This window comes from Daphnia pulex, chromosome 9 (genome assembly GCF_021134715.1).
Source record: "Daphnia pulex isolate KAP4 chromosome 9, ASM2113471v1".
NCBI lineage: Eukaryota > Metazoa > Arthropoda > Branchiopoda > Diplostraca > Daphniidae > Daphnia > Daphnia pulex.
Genome location: NC_060025.1, coordinates 777,911 through 789,287, shown reverse-complemented (window position 1 = coordinate 789,287; position 11,377 = coordinate 777,911).

The window sequence follows — 11,377 nt, the reverse complement described above, 5'->3', positions numbered from 1 at the left end:
TTTCCTCATTCTCTATGTATATATATATATCCCGTTGGGAGGTGGAACGAAGAAACGACTTGTAGGATATATAGCATGAAATACACTTTGATATAGACAGCATATCTAATTATAATATAGAGAGATGGCGCAGTAGATATAGATTTATAATCTAAACGAAAACTTCTTGCTGCTGTCCAGTTCTGTTGAACATTCACCAATTCATTTATAGACGATACCTATATAGCATCTAGCCCTTTGTACAATAGTGGATATCAAAGCCTACAACACAATTATCTCCATCAGCCATTGCGCTTCTGTTGCGCATCAAACATATAATAATATTATAATAAATAGATAAAAATGCGGATAATTCTTTCTCGAGCTGTCGACTTAGTCTCGCTATGTTTTATACGTGAAATTATACTATGTAAAGGGCATTTGCTGCTGTCACGCGACGTCTGCTGTCTTATATTTTCCCATCACAGCATTTCAAATGAATGCATAAACAATCACGTGTGCATCACACACCAGGGAAACGTGGGATTATAAGCCTATATATATATATATCTACCAAATAAAGAAGAGTTTTGCTATACAATTCGAAAAAGAAAAGTTTGTCGTTTCTATATTTAGCTGACGTATAAGCTGATGTTTGATTCCTTTTCACACACACCGTTGTTTTAGATATTTCAGTGTGTCGTCATATCTAATGCATAGCACATAATTATAGGCGACCTTCTATCTAATACACATTTCTAATAGAATTAGGTCTACAATTGCTCTGTCTTGTCCTTGATCTCGTTTATATAATCGAATAGATTAATATAGGCGGCAGCATCTAAATAAATAACACATTGACTTCGTTTTGCACATGTATAGAAATAGGTTAGGTGTACATATAGCGCCGTACATATACACATATAGCGCCTGGTAATTGAATAGAATGACTGAGTGAAATGAATGTATATATCCCCATTTTTCTTAGTTGCGCAATCCTCGTCTTTTTTCTTCTCCCGAACGTGCTGATCGCGCCATGGGGAGTGAATATCTAATTTATAACGACTTTTCAAAAAGTCAATATCAGCAGAAAAAAGAATGATGATGAAATAAATATAGGCTACACAGCAGACGAAAGTGAATTTAGCCAGCGAATGAATGAAAACGCCCAGCAGCTCGCGTTCAATCATCATCTGCGTCCATCACGCGCACAAAAGCACATCAACAGCCTATTTACATGAAATATTTAGCCAGAAAAAAAGGGCTATACATGAACGACATAACTATGCAAATGCGCGATGCAGATATTTATATAATAGACGGCAGTTTTTATTATTCAATCAAGAATTTGATTTAGTTTATCATATATTTTCGAACACTTTAACACCCCCATATATTTCAATTGTCTGATGGAAAATACATCACATATTTCTGTATTACAAAATTTAGTCGCCGATAGAAAACGATATGATTTACAACAATGTATGACATCACCAGCGGGAGTGGGTCACGGACTCTTGTGATGACGGTGGTGCGGTGCAAAGCATGATGAAAGGATTTCCAATTCATTAGCGCTATTACTCGTCGCCCAACAGCATCCAGCGGCGCTGATGAATCTCGCATCACGACCCTGCTGTGGCTCCTCTTTGGCACTTGTTGACAAGTTTCCATGGGTCCGTTTATCCAATGTGATATCATACACATCAGCAGCAGCAAAATAAAAATAGTTAAAATCTCCAATATAGATAAGAACATTTTGATCATATATGCAACTATAAACTGTGTAGGCTTATTGTACACTTTACTTAATCGATGTAAAAATGTACTCGTAAATCTAAGACATCAGCAAATATTAAATGTAATTGCACTCAGCATGATCTCCTTTTACATCTATATAAAATCATCGATTGTGACGGCTGACGCTCTCCTGTCTATTATACCATGGCGACTCTCTTATGAATACGTGGACGTATAAAATATATACCTTTAGGCTATATGTGTATACGAACTCGGATATATATTCGGCATGCAAATTGTTGCGGGGAAATCTATAGATGAAAAGCGAAAGAAATGTGCAAGAGGGCGAGGAATCATTTTCCATTTATGCAAATTTGGTCTCGTCGGCTTTTGGCGCCGAGAGAGGATGTATATAATAAATATATACAGCGTCGCAAAAGATTTCGATTGAACTTTTTCCTCTCTTGATATGTGAATATCAGTTTCTTTCTTTTTTTGGCGAAAGGGTTCTGCCGGTTCTGCTGTTGTTGCAAAAGTCAAGTGGAGCGTGAAATTATTACATCACTCGGAAGAAGAAGAAGAAGACGAAGATATCGTTTTATATTCCCATTTCTATTTTCGGTGCATGTACAGGAAATATATTAGAGATGCTGGGGGGGCCCCGGAGATAGTTGAATTTGCATAATGTATAGATGGGCATCATTTATTGATAGATGGCGAGGTCATCGATCCGAATAAAAGAGAAAAGAAAACACACAATATAAACGAATATTCGTATATACGTATATAGGGTCTTTAAATGTGATTGGCACTGTTATAAATATCGTGTCAATAGACCCTGGATGTTAATAAATAAATCTCTTCATTTTCTCACCAAATCTCTACGCCAATAAATCTATAAATATATATTGTCCAGCATAGCTATATGTTCATAAATGTTATACTCGCGATTGGATCTTTCGCGTTCCTATATTTTTCCCTCGGGAAAGATCGAGCCCGCGTATATCCGTGCTGTCGATTCTTTTGAAATATTCACGACAAAATAGGCATTTTATATAAAGGACTTGTATATATAATCAATACATTTCCAACATATTATGTAACAGGCAAAGGTCAAAACAAGTATAGACATGTAATAATATCATAATACACGTTCTATCGTGCAATGTAGTAACTTAAATCTATATAATATTAGCCAATAAATGTTATTATAGGCTATTATATAATATACCAAATGATGTAATACAACAAGATCTATTTCTGAGAATGAAAGCGGTCGGTATAATCTGGTATATAGTTCCCCATGAGTCCATGTGACGTGACCCCGGACGTGACCCTCATCATATATCACCTTTATATTATACGACCAGAATATCAGATATTATTTATAGCTATAGCCCAGCCTATATATCATCCTATTTAAAAATAATTTCTTCCTTTAATATATTTTGTCCAGCAGCACATGCATATTCGATCCGTAGTATTATAAACCCCTATAAAGTCTATGCACGTCGTTATATAGCCTATGTAGTAGTATAAATCAAAGCAGCTGAAAACTTTACAGCGTGGTCGTTATTTTATTATCTACAACACACTTATAGGCCATGATTTCACCATTTATGGTGTATACTTCTATTTGATGGCTTAATAATATGTTGTGACGTTTGATGCTGCTGGCGACAATGCGCCAAACTTGTGAATCGAATGCCTAGTTAAAATATGCAATAAAGGTTAGGAGATAATAAATCCTTTAATTCAATATTGAATGGCTATTTTGATGTATTTAAAATAACATAATAAGATGTCAACCAACCGCATAATACCACAAAGAGTATTATAATAAATCTAGCTATAGATATTTACACAGCAGAGAGCAGTGTGCGGTAGTAGTGATCACCTATATAATTCGTGCGAGCAGCAGCAGTAGCGTACCTATATAATCTGGATAGCTAAATAGCTGTATCGAGTGACACGCAATATTCCCGTCCCGACGACCGTGACAACCCGATACCGCCCAACTGTCTGCTGCCTCCCTGCACATATATAGATATATATACGTACTGTAATATATATAGCTACAAAGATATACATGTGATGTGCATCGCGTGTCACGTCCACAAAAACTATACGCATCAGCCGCGATTTTCAGCAGAAATGCTGATTATTAGACAGCACCGATATGGACAGCAGCAGCAACACAGCTGATGATATAGGCAACATATCTCTCTCTCCAGCACTGCTGATGTAGTGCTGCGTATTATTAATTTCTTCTAATATAATATACACATGCAATCAAACACCGACAAATAGTAATTATAGAAATATAATTCTCGAATAACCTATTAGAAATTATATGATATATTATATAGACTTTCGGTATAACTTTATATTTTACATGAGATGACACATACAACGTATATGGCGTAGTAGGCTTATGTAACACCTGTTCATTTCTCTTGCCTATTATACATATAGTTTTCTGCAAAGGTCATATTTTATATCTTTTATGTCAGCGTCAGATACGCGCACTTATGTACGAAACATTGTTGTATACAAACAGGCCTGTAGGATATTTTGAGCTTATTGTATAGAGCGTAGGCCTACAACATATAATCCTTGCTGCCTCTGCGTTGTTTATATAACCGCGGTGGATGGTGTCATCATCAGCGATTCAGCGCAAAAAGAGCCTATTTATATGTGTCTATGTTGTTTATTACGAAAAGGAGAAAATATAGTGTTGATGTATACAGAATCCCAACCGTGGAGAGCAGCAACAAGTTGATCTTATTTGATATACACAGACCACTGCTGCTGCTGTGGTGGTAGTAATATAGCCTATAGCACTCGATATAGCCTACAGAGTGCTGAGTTCCATCTATTCTATATAATAGGCTACATAATTCATTTCTCTCAAGTTCGATACATTTCAAAGTTAGGTCAAAAATGCAAACTTTTGCAAATTTAATTCCAGTTTCCCAGTGTGAAAACAATCTACAACTTGTATATATTTATTCGATAGCTACTCGCATTTGATTTTGTTTCTACATCGCAAAAATGCAACGAATCCTAACTGCTGGACGTCTATATAACTTCATATCTATTTTTTTCCTAGAATAATCACGTTGCCATCACGTACAGAACAGCCAACAAACACAAATCCATCAGAAAAAGGAAATTATATATATATGCGTACATGCTATATCTCTCTGTATATAGATATAGAGGGGGTCAGAAAGTAGAAATATATATGAAATCTATACTATGTACACACACATATCGGTAAAGCAGCAGCAAACAGCAGCAGCAGGGCTTGCTGTGCTATATATAAATATATAAAATAACCTCTTTTGATGGACAACACGCATCCGGCCCATTCAGCCCCGCACTGCTGTGTGTATATATACACACACTCGCCCGTGCTGTGTTTGATCGATACAACATTATATATAGACTATAAATAGCTCTTTTTCACGTCCATGTTGCTTATATTATTGCTCCTGCTCGACTCGCTATTATACAGGGTCCAATATTAAACTAGCTATACACATTTATATTTCCCATGTATTTATAAATTGATATTTTTGATTCGAATAAAATAAGGTTATCTAGTAAAAGGCTACATGTTCGTTTAGATATTTTACTTACATCAACACCACACAGGATTCATTTGACTAGGCTATATCGTCTCCAGAAAACTGCTGCTTTTTCCGTCTGCTGGTTGCATCAATATATCACAATTCAAACGAGTCGGTGCTGTCGCCATAAGTTTGGACACGACATCCTGTTTGAATATTATGTCCAGAATAGTATTATATACTATATACTGATCTTTTTATTGCAAAATGCGAAAAATGATAGTTACAGCATCGATCCTTTTGGCGAGCCTTTTGGCCAACATGCACAGCAGCAATTGCACATACTTTATTCTCTTGCTATTAAACTTTATTTATTTTTTAGCTTGTTGGCTAACATATTGGATATATACGGGGCTCACCAACGTTGTATGTTATATAACTGCTGTATAAACGGATGCTAATAATTTGTGAAAATATCTATTATACAGCCCACATAAGATGATGTGCTGCTCTAAAATAGGTAGCCTATATATAATATAGAAATATCATTTGCCATTGGATATATAAATAGAAGGATGCTGCTGCTGCTCTTACATTATAGAATATAATGATTGATAGATTAGATAATACAACAGCATCTATAGCCTAAAAATACTTTCTTTTTTTAATATTCTCTCTGCGCCCAAAAATGGAGAGAGAAACAAGCGAATGCTTTTAGAATTGATGAGGATAGAGAGTGAAAAGATAAGAGATCCTCTGTGTACACAATATACGCCACAGCACACAGCGCCAGCAGCAAGATTCAGACTGTCAACTTACATTCTCGCGTGATGCTATAGCAGGTTGAAGGAACAGCAGCAGCAGCACTCTAGATCTCTCTCTCTCCCCCTCGTTAGTTTTACAGTTTGATATATAATAAAGACAACAGCCATCAGTTGTCTTTTAAACATGATTTGTTATATATATTCCTCGTTTAAGCCCTTCATCAGTGCTGCGCTGTGCCTGATAAGACTTACTTTAAATTCATGCTTAAATTATTATAACAAGGCTTTTGTTTTTAGACTCCGGTTGGCTCATTATTGTATGATATTCCGGCTGGGATATTATAAGACTGTGTTCAAGCTCTGTGTCTATATTATAATGTCACGGACCAGCCATACGTACATAATATATAAGCCTTTCTGAATGAATATATCCCATATATACTGTGTGCTGCAGCTCCATACGGCCATCAGCACTATAATATATACGAGGGTGGCAGCAGCTATTCCCTTCAGCATATATTATCGGTCTATATATTATAGACCGAACGAGAGAGCCTATATAGCGCTATATAGCTTATAATGCTTGGTTTAAGAGAATATAGTCTATATACATACATGCAAGCGTGCAGCAGGCTGAATATCATTTTATATAAAATAGAACTCGTGTGATCAATTAAAATATTGACCTATATAATATGCACACGGATCCTATTGTGTATACTTGGACAAAAGCGAAGATAGGGGCTGTTATTATTATCTGATGTAGAAAATATAATATAGATATTTCTAGTTCGGGAATATAGTACGATGTACGGGCAATATTATATATATTAGCAAAGCAGCAGCAACGCTCTCATTTCCTTTCTTTGTAATTATAGAATCCTATACGCACTTCCCTTTTTACCATTTTCTTGGAATTTATAAAAGCCCCTTCTTTATTATTCTGCCTCCCTACATGTTATGCAGATATCCCAAATTCCTATACAGCCTATATACTATACATAACGACTTTCACTTCCGCTTTTCCCTTGAAACATTTTTATCGGCTATTGTCATCTGCGTTCTGCTGGGCCTCTTTATGTGTCTTCCATCATATACCAAGATGAACCTAGTTATAATATAGAATGATAGTTAGCGCTGCTGGGAAATACAGTGCATGACCCCCAGACTTCATCCGGTCTAAACAGTTGTCATTTAAGAAATGAAGTTTTCAATCAAAGTTTCAGAAAGTTTCAGAAACGAATAACTAAATATATGAATCAATGCTGCGCTATAGTCAATGCGTTCTGCATGTGGGTATAATTCATATAAGATAAATTAATAGAACTCCAAGTTTTATACAGGCCTATACACGTCTATGTTTTGTGCAATGAAACGAATATTTAATCCCCGTACTATAATTGATTTATTGATAATATTTTTCTGGGTATTAAAAAGTCGATAAATATAATAATATACAGATGAAATAACAAAAGTCATTCCCCTGTATTTTATAGGCCTATAGAGGCCATCACAAAGTATAAGATTAGATGCTATAATAGTCTTATATAGGTATTATTATTATATGTAATAAAAGGTCAATGTGTACGAAAATATAGCCTAGTATACACACAAAAAAGTGTTATTGGACTTTGGGACTTATCAATGAAAACAGGTCCCACAGCATCAGCAGTTGGCCCCCCTTTTTTTTTGTTCAAGAGAAAAATGGGATCATTCAACCAACTGGAAAAATCCAATTTTGGTTTATATGTAGGCCTATAGGTCTATAGCGAGCCAGTATCAGGGTCCTTATAGTAGGCCTACACGGACTTCCATTATATAATAAAACACACAGCACCGTCATAGCTATATTAATCTGGTCTCACTCGCACCTGTGGCCCATTCCTTGTAGCCTATATAGGTCGATACGGGATATATCCAGACCAAGCTCTAAAAATATTTATTTATTTAATCAATTCTATAAATAAATTTACCCACTATTTAGTATGGCGTATCAAATACATTGTATCCGATTCAATTTCACGCCGACAGGTTTATCAGACTTGCTAGATATTTGTTTGGTGAATTTATACTGCCACACCTTTCTAGTCTATACACATCATTAAGAATTGAGGTGTTTGCGCTGGGCTATAAATAGACGCAGCAGGGCGTGTCTATCTACGTTTATTTATAGGATCGACGCCCCCACGTATATTGCTTATACACACAGTTCCTGATATCGTTGCGTAATGAAATCACTCAATCCAACACACACAAATATTATAGATAGGGGGCTATATAATGTAGGCCTATATCGTTGCGTCATTAGGCCTATTGACTGAAAGGCCATCATCAACTGCACGTATATCCATCTCATTCCATTTAAATGGCATCACATCCTCCATCCATCCAAGGAATTTCATGATTATATTACAATTCAAACATTTGCGTTTTATTTGAATATGTTAGACCATTTCAATAAATTAGCCGAATTCCATGGCGCAGACGACAGCAGCACGCATCAGCAGTCTTGTATATATGCGGGGCACTCGTTATTACACCGTTGAATTAATTAAGCCGTTTGTCGACCCATTATATAAGAAGAGTCAAAGCAAAAGTCTAACACCTCATTAATATTCGTGTCCTACTCATTTGTCTATATAAGATGTAGGACGATGACTTGGATATTAAGGCAGGATGACACCTCTATACATACACACACACAAAAGTGTTTGTGATGAGAGAGCTGCTGTATATACATCTACAAGAGCAGACACACACACACATCATATAGACGAGTGCGACAAAAAGATGATAATAGAGGACAAGGAGTCTCATGAATAAGATTAACGACATCAGGAGCAATAGGACACAGCACAGCACAGCAGCAAACGACACGGACGTTGAATGCTGGGACGGTTGACACCAACTGGATTGTCTGCATTCATTAGTTGAATGATGATGACAAAATAGTCGTCTCAACAGCCAGCCATGCCAGCCAGCAGCTATATAGCATAGGATATAAAAAGAGACATCAAACGACACGTGACTGCAGCAGCAGCAGCAGCCATATGAATATATAAGAAGAAAAGGATTCCTCGTCGTGATGTGTGTCTTTAGATATTAAGAACGTGCTGCATGCCCCGATGCTGCGCCATATATACACACGGCACATGCACAGTGCTGCTGCTCCTCTCCTGATGGCAAGCATGGCAAAGAGAGAGATGCCAGCAGAAAATCGATAGTCTCATTTCGAGCTTTTATGTATCTGGCACACACCCCTGTCGTCCATTTTATTTTGTATTTTTTACTCGCGAAATTTCACCTCGTTACGTAACTCGTTTTGTTTCACACGAATTGAATTTTTGTCATTTTTTTTTGGTGGGAGGAAATTGATGCTGGGCGTCGGCGAAAATGTTCGATGTCAAAATATTAGGAAGTGATGGCGTCATTTTAGAGCCGTTTAACCGTCAACGACATCTACAGGCGGAACGACATATTGATCTTTCGAATAAAGATTTAGAAATTCACCTGTGAATCAAATGATCGATACATTAGAAGTGTGAAAGGGCAGCAATGGACTGATGGAGATAGTCGTCTGCTCCGATTTGTAGTAGTATTCAAACTGCCATTTCTTGTGAGCGAGTAGTATTTCAACTGCCACTTTGACTCGCCAAATATCGACTGATGCTTTTCTCTACCAGTACGCGGGTGTGGGGCTTATACGAAAAATATGTCCATTAGAGAGATTGAAATGTTTGTTCTCTCTTCTTGAGAGAGAGAGAGAGGAAAGGCCCTTCTTCCTTTTCGAGATGGTGGATGAGTGCCCAAATGATGTTGTGACCACGCGCGTGGACAGCAGCAGCACAGACGCCCGTAGAAATATATTGTGCTGCGCGCACAGCATATTACACACATATTTTTGCCGTGATGGTACACGCACACAAATATCACACGGGGATGTACATGAACAAACAAAAAAAGCTGTGCCCTCTATTATTTATTTCTAGACCGAGGAGAGAGCAATCGATTTCTCGAGCTGCTGTGTCGATCTCTGCTCATAGTATGTGTATAGCAGCAAAAGCTGCGCAAAAATCTTTAAAAAAAATATGTCAAACTGTTGAATGAAACAAGAATAGGAGAGAGATAAGAGCCCCGTCGCTTTTAGATTATTGTAAAAGGTTTTTATTTTCTTTTTAGGACAAAACAAAAACAAAAGAGAGGTGGGCCAAAATATCTAATAAATATTTAGACGCCTATATATGTCAGACTGCTGCTGCTGCTGCTGCAGTGGCATCACGTCAATTGAGAAAAACGGAGCTCTCTCTCTCTCTTGGATGCTGCTGTGCTGTTGGGGTTATTATTCCGCAAGAGTTCTTCTTCTTTATATTTTTCTGACGCTGTCAAAGATTCGAGCTCTTTTTCCCATATCTCCTTGTCCACAAAAGAGACAAGGCACCACGGTCTTTTGGCAGTTTCTGTGAAAACACACACACAAAAGTCCACCTCCCACCCACCCACAGTTTTGATATGGACGGGATGCTCCTCCTCCTCTTATATACAGTTGGCGAAAAGCTGAAAATAAACCGCAGTCATTATAGAGGATACGCCACATGTACCGAGAGAGAATGTCGCACGTGGCCGTTAGATTTCGACGCAATCAGCACATCAGAGATCTGATGCGCGCGATGGCCGCAATGTCAATTGTCTCGTATTGCAGATATATAACTATTACAATATGTGGCAATAATATCGCCCATGTGCGACTCTAAACCTTCGAGAAAAACGGACGACCCTCCCTCCACAATAAAAAACGTGACGTAAAATCGATAACACAAATGGGAAATGTATATACTACAACAAAACAAGACGATTGTAGACTCCGCAGAACAAACAAACATGCCAGAATAAATAATCACGTCTATATATGTTGTGTATATAAAGCTGCTGGGGAAGAAGGAATATAATATATAAGACATGCGAGATTGCGCTATATGTTGTGTCTATATCCTATACTGTTGTTGTTGTTTAGAACCCCAACCAAAATATATATACATGTACATATAATAATATATCGCTGTGTGTGTGTGCTGTGCTTCGCTTTCGGATATATGTGCGCAGAAAAATATCAAATATATAAAAGAAGCACACGGAAATACAATCGGGACACGCAGACAATGCGGGAGACCCTTCTCGATTGATGACGGAATATTTTTTATATTAGATCAATTCAAGGACTTTTTTCTAGATTATACTCTGAGGCGCACGTGTGCTGACTCTTCAGCATATTTCCACATCATTGTACGACGTATATTCTTATATCGGTGCTGACAAATATAATTG